Source organism: Odontesthes bonariensis, chromosome 5 (assembly GCF_027942865.1).
Source record: "Odontesthes bonariensis isolate fOdoBon6 chromosome 5, fOdoBon6.hap1, whole genome shotgun sequence".
Taxonomy (NCBI): domain Eukaryota; kingdom Metazoa; phylum Chordata; class Actinopteri; order Atheriniformes; family Atherinopsidae; genus Odontesthes; species Odontesthes bonariensis.
Window position 1 is genome coordinate 28,580,642 of NC_134510.1, and position 6,766 is coordinate 28,587,407.

The following is a 6,766-nucleotide window of genomic DNA, read 5'->3' on the forward strand; positions in this document are numbered from 1 at the left end:
GTGTGGCCTGCTTTTCCATTCATTGCATAGCTCTTCCCTTTGGCAGTGAAGAGCTAGCTAAGTGCTTAGGTTAACCTGTGGGTGAATGGAAACCTCAGCTTTCTTTCAAGCCTGGGATGGGAATGTTTGGACATATTTAATATTTATGGTTTATTGAGAGGGATATACACTTTAGATCTGGTGGGTTTACCATTATAATTGCTAAACACTTGGTGCAACTGTAATGTGTGAATGAAATATGATGATTACATATCTGCTGGTTATATTTATATAATATATTTTCAGTTAAGCCTTGCAAAAAAACAACATTCTGACTGATGCTGGTTTCTTTTCTAAACCACAACCTGTTGTTTATGTGCTATAATTAAAGGGGGGCAGATGGTGAGATAATGATGAAAAATGCTTACCTTCGTGGGGTTTAACTGACTAACCTTCCCTGAGACAAAGACCATGATGCCATATCCCAGCTCATACAGGGAACAGTAAAAAACGGACTGTTTTGTTGTAAGCAGTGACTGAAAAAATGACTTGCAAAACAGCCCTGTGCTGCTGCCAGTTGGAGGAGTGAAGCCATTCTCCTAATATGATTGTATTCATTATGAAATGAGGGTAAAGGGATTCTCTGAGGAGGCAGGGTTTGTTCAATTGTTTTGTGCCTTCAGGCTGTGAAAATGCTTGATTGGGGTCATGTTGGGAATGTCATCCCCGCATTTAGCTTTCTACACCCTCAACAAAGGTATCTTTAGTGACATTGTGAGTAACAAGGGGAAAATGAGACAGCTGATGTAAAAATAATGTTAGCTGATTGCTCAGTTTTGAAGTCAGCTCAGCTCTTGAAGCGGCCCCATCGGCTCATTTGTCCACTTGTGTTGATGGCTGATGTGCTTAGTTTGAAACATGAAGATCCAGATTGAATCATATACATATAGATTTTTTTTTTTTTTTTCAAATACCTAAGACTAGCTTAAGGTGCATGTGCAGATTTCCTTGGCTTGAGGCTGACAAGAGAATGGCTCAAAAGTAGGCCAACAGCTTTGGCACACGCTTTAGTGACGGTTGCAGGTCCTTTGCTCTGTGCCAATCTGTTGAGATGGTCTTTTGGTGTGTGGCACATGGGCCATGTTGGCACACAGTCAGAACTCTCACAGTCTCCTCATATATCTCATAATTGTATGCTGCACTTTGAGCTCCTTGTGTTGCCCCAATCAAATGTAGAGGTTTTGTACCTTGATTGTGACAATGAATGGCCAACTACGCCAAACAACCGTGTTTGCTCTCCCAATCCCTTATTATGACTGCCGCCTGCCTCACAGAGGCCAGTCTAGACGCACGCTAAGCAGGGTGGGACACTGAGACGTTTACAGTTACTTCTGGTTTTCTTGCTCACTTGTTTTCAGCCCACCCACAGCAACCGCTCAACACAACACTGTGTCTTCCTGTGGCAGCTTGCTGCTTTCTCTATATAAGTCAGACACCAAAAGCCACATTCTCAGACAGACAAACTGAAAGAGACAAAAGATAAGGGGGCGAGAAAATGTGAGGATCTCCTTTGTCAACTATTAGAAATTAGCTGGAGGGATTTTCAAACTCTTCACTCTTGGGGATTTCTTCGCTGGGTTTTCCCACTGCACTTATATGATTCCATTGAAAACCCTTCAATAGACATCACATGCTAAATGCAATCCACCATACATTCCTCTCTCCAGTTCTAGATTTGTACATTTACAGCACGAGTAGTATCTCGTTCTCTCTTTCCAGGCTCTGGTCCAGCTGGTGCCAAGCCTGAGCTCATGTTAATCTCTGGTCTCAGCGCCAATGACGGATAGGTGGTCATTTGCTGTTGTCACGCATGGCCAGGTCTTCACATTCACCGACACACACACACACACACACACACACACACACACTCACACACAGAATCCGCACACAACCTGATCAAACAAGCTAGCTGGGACACCTCTGTATCAGTGTGGAGCCAGGCAGGAAGATAAAAGATTTATGTCTCATCTTTGCTCATTGTGATCCTTATACCTTCACACCTGCAGTGTGTTGGTAGATTTCAGTGCTTCCAACGATGGTGGAAATGAGCGGTGCAGGACCGTTTAGATAATGTAAATGGGTTTTGTGATCTTGAAACAGTATGACTAAAGTAAATAGTACCTCTCATTTCATTCTCAACTGTGAAGCAAGAGTGAAGTATGCAATGACAGAAGCAGAATGAGAAGAAAACGTTGAGTTTCTTAGATAAAAGGATGAGAGATTTACTGTCACCAAGGGGAATGTTTCTGTATGTGTGTGAATGCAATGTGAAGAGGGCGCATGTTTGAGCTCGCCTGCTTCAACAAGGGAGTTTGGAGGCTTTTTGGCGTGCTTTGTGTTAACCTTGTGTGTGTTTTTTTTTTTTTTTTTTTTGTTGGCCGAGGGTAAATAAACAGCAGCTCCCTCAGGGCAGGGTTCATACAGTGGACATATTGCTTAAGCTGAACTTCCTGATTTTCTAGCTGAACAGTCACCTTGTGTCTCCGCTTGACATGTGGTCTCATCGGACACTTCCCTTCCCTCCCCTGCTTTAAGGTTCCACATATAAAGCTCTGCATCTTCTTCACAACAGAATCCCTCTGCTTTAATCATAACTTTGTTTCCACATAGTTGAGCTTGGCCTGTGGAGCGTTTTAGTTTTCCAAACAAGATCTGAAAGGGAGGCTTCTAAATGCAGCTGTGTACCTTGTTCCTGCAGCCTCCAGAGGTAAGCGGCTCATTCTGGCATGTCAGGGCAGGTGACATAGAGGTTGCCTAGTGACTACCAACTCCTCCTACACCCCCCCTTCTCTCCCAAATCTGGGATTGAGTGGTTTGCCAACTCTTTGAAGTCAAAGGTAGGGGGTGTAAATAATTTATTTTCCTGCACACAGCTGACACTTCTCAGTCAGGCTGGCTCAAACACATGATGTTGTCTCAACAATGTTAAAGGTGTTAAATATTAAAGGGTTGTGTGATTTGCAAGGTTGACCCAAACTGAGCAGAGATACAGCTTCACAACAGTGACAGAAAACTAACGCTCAGGTCAAGCTGGTGCAGACATGGGCTAAATTTGTACTTTTTTGCTTTGTATGCTTTTCATCTGCACATGTTTTATGTTAGGAGAGGGTTGTAATTTTGTAATTCAAACTATTTCAGCCACTGAAATAATCTTAGATCACCTTTTGCAGTCAAGTGTGATATTCCGAGGAGGACCGAAATGAGTCATTATTTAACAGGGTTGACAGAACAACAGCACTTAATGATCAATTTTACACAGCCTGGAAAAAAAAAAAAAAGCATCTTAAATAATAGTGTTACCCTTTTGGCTTAAAAAGCTACATTCCAGTTGACAGATTCAGCTCCACAGTGCATTAAGCGCTACACTGTAATAACCAGAACACCTCTGTCGAAGCAGAGCTGAAACAATTTTCTTCTCAAAGGTGCCTTTTGTTACAGTTTTATCAGTGGGTAGCAGGGAAGTTTACATTGTTGTGTCATCTCCAGCACTTTTGCTCAATTTTATTTGACCTGTTTAACGCCAGCTGGGAAATTATTTGGGCCAACCCTGGGGAGTTAGATTCATAGGTTAGAAAAAGAAGGGAACAGTATTAGCACAGTTTATGTTCTGTACACAGTGTCTTTGTGAGCAGGGCTTTAAGCCTGTGTGCTAATCTGGTGGTGACAGCGACAAGCACATGCTACCAAAGACCATGTAACAGGCTACAGGTGGGGGGGTGGAGTTAGTGCAGCTGAGCAGTTCTTTTTAGGCTTGTCAACTGTTATCCTACAGGTGGAACCTCAATATATTGTAACATCAGTGGGTTGCTTACAAGAAGAAAACAGAATGTGTATTTTGCTTTCTTGACACAATGCTAGTTAATGCCAATCAACACTGCATTGATGTGTGTTCACTTATATATCTGGGCTTTCTTTGTTCTTTATTCTTTCATTTGATCTATTTTTCAAGGAGGCGATCTGTGCTTTCTTTGTACTTGAAATACACAGTCTGCTGTGTGACCTCCAGTTTCCTTCTAGAAAAATCTTGCCCTATGATGTCTCCACACCATCTGCTGACAGGAGTTTGACTGGGTGAGCGTGCTCTTATTTTCTCATTGATGTTTTCTCTCTATAACTGGAAGTCACTGGAGAGTCAAGAGAGTCATATTCAATATCAGAAACATTTGTATGTAGACATAGAGGTCAAGAAAAGATTTGGTATATACTTCCTCTGAGATGTGAGCACATTTGCCCTTTTATCCTTCGTAAGCTGGTTATATAAACCCTCAAATGCTGTTCCAGGACAGACCCGTTACACGAAGAAGTGTCGAAAGTTACGTCAAACTTAACCCAACAACTGCATTGCAAATTGAAAAAATTAATAACAAACAAAGTTTAGGCTCATCTCCAGAGTAACTAAAATGTGGTAGGTACAATTACTGAGGAGTTATGATAATGTAATATAAAGCAGGAGAATGATGCAAGGATCAACCGAACAAAGAAATTCAAAGGCTCTGGGCTTTAAAGGCACATCAGGATCCTCACACTCAGTGAAGTGTGAATGCCTAAAGGCATGCTGGGATTTCTAGTTTCAGTTGGAGAGAACGTTTGAATGGATTCAACACCTTATTTTTGTTTTACCTCTCCCAAACTGTGTTCACACTTCAATTGTCTGCAGAATGCAACATACCAGGCTTGTCCCACTGAAAATATGCCACTTTAATGGCACAACATCCAAATTAAAGAAATGAGAAAGTCTCTTTTTTCTTTTTCCTCTCACAGTTATGACTGATCTGCAAGCCCACAAAACTTCCTTTCATACATACTGAAACCGTCTCAGCTTCACTGGGTGAGTGGCTGTTGGGGCAATGACTGTGGAGGACTGAGAAACTCTACACAACATGAATGGTAAGTATCAAGGGCAGGATTTCCCCAAATATCACAGTTTGTCATAACAAGGGCTCAGCAAAACAAGAGTGGCAGCTGATAAAAATCCCACAGTAGTGTAAGGAGCTGAAATGAAAACTGATTTAACAACCTTCTGAAATACTGCAAGGAGCCCAAGGAGCTGTTATTTCTACAAATAGCACCGGCTTCATGGACAACACACGGGTTACTATTACACATCAACAAGCACAGGCACCAACCACAAGCTCCTAGCTCGTCACATGTGTCTGAGCATAACAAACACAGCACAGATTGTGTGTCATATGCTCTCTCGCACACACACACACACACACACACACACACAGACATGCATTCATGTCACTTACTGTGCTGGGTTTGGTCACTGTTTTCAGCATCATGTGGTGTGTTTTCCTGTTTTGAGGGTGTGGTTAGACTTTTCTAAATTGCTTAGAAGGAGTAATTATTTGGCCGCATGCTCAGTAATCCAGTCATGTGTGGGAGAAAAAAAAAACCACGACAACAATATTTACCAGAAACAGAATGAACAATAGGTTCACACAATCATAGGGGAGGGTCACTAATGTGCCCCTCCACTCGGAAATGATTTCATCAATGAATGTTTGACCATTAGCGCAGAATGATGTACAGTGACATGAAAAGGGAAAAAGCAAAAAAAAAGAACAACGTTTGATCCTCTTTGAAACATACCGCACAGATAAAGGTGACATACTGGAACAAATCACACATGTAATTGAGATTTTGTGGGGGTTCTTCAACCGGAAAAATCTAGTATACTCCTACATCGTTCACATCTTCACATTAATAAAATAAAAGAATGGGTTTCAAATCAGATGAGATGTCAATATTAAGAGCTTCTTAAGAGACCAAGAGTCGTTTTGGTTCCATCTAAGCGTGACATCAAGGACCTGGCGTTTGTTTACGTGCAGTTTCAAAGTTTGGTTTAGGTTGGACAGAAAATATTTCTAATTAATTTCTAATGCCATATAAACATAATTAGGAAGTTATTAACCACATCTGCCAACAAATGGGCGAAACGAGCAAATCAAATCAAATAATTGGTCACAGAAAGAGCAAACATATGTTGCAGGCTAAAATCAGCATTTCAGAAGAACCTCAAACCAACTTTGACACACGGTGGTGGAGACGTGATAGTGTGGGGCTGCCTCAGCCTCAAGGACTGGGCATCTTGCAAACTTTAGCAGTTTCACTCTTGTACTGATGGTGATAACCCGTTTTAATCTTTGCACGCTGCTGTGGTTTCACACATTTACTCAATAAGATAACCACTGCGTCATCACCGGATGTACTAGTTTGGCCATAATCTGGACTTTTTATTTGGAAGCTGACTATACCAACTGTTTATTCAACTATGACATCTTTGACATCATATCAAACAGTGCTTTAAGTTGCCGTTAACATGAAAATTATCTCAAACATGCAAAGGTATCTATGAAGAGATGGCTTAGACAGGAGAGATGGGGTGCTATGGGATGGCTGCATCAAAACCCAGATTTGAATGCAACTAAATTGCTGAAATGGACAGTAAATGCAAAACAGTGACATTAACAGTGATAAGGAAGAGTAGGTGAAAAGATTCAGCAATATAATGCATTGAACCTTTAAATTAAATTAAATTAAATAGGTCTTTCTCTAGGCAGTACATGATTTTACAGGACAGTATGTTTCAAGTTTGTAAGTACGTCAATTTTAAAATTGCTCAGCTGACAGTGACAAAACTGTGTTGAACCCAACTTTGTAACATTTTCAATATTGCAACTAGTTGGGAAGCTACCCCTGACGCAATAGATAGCTTATGTTA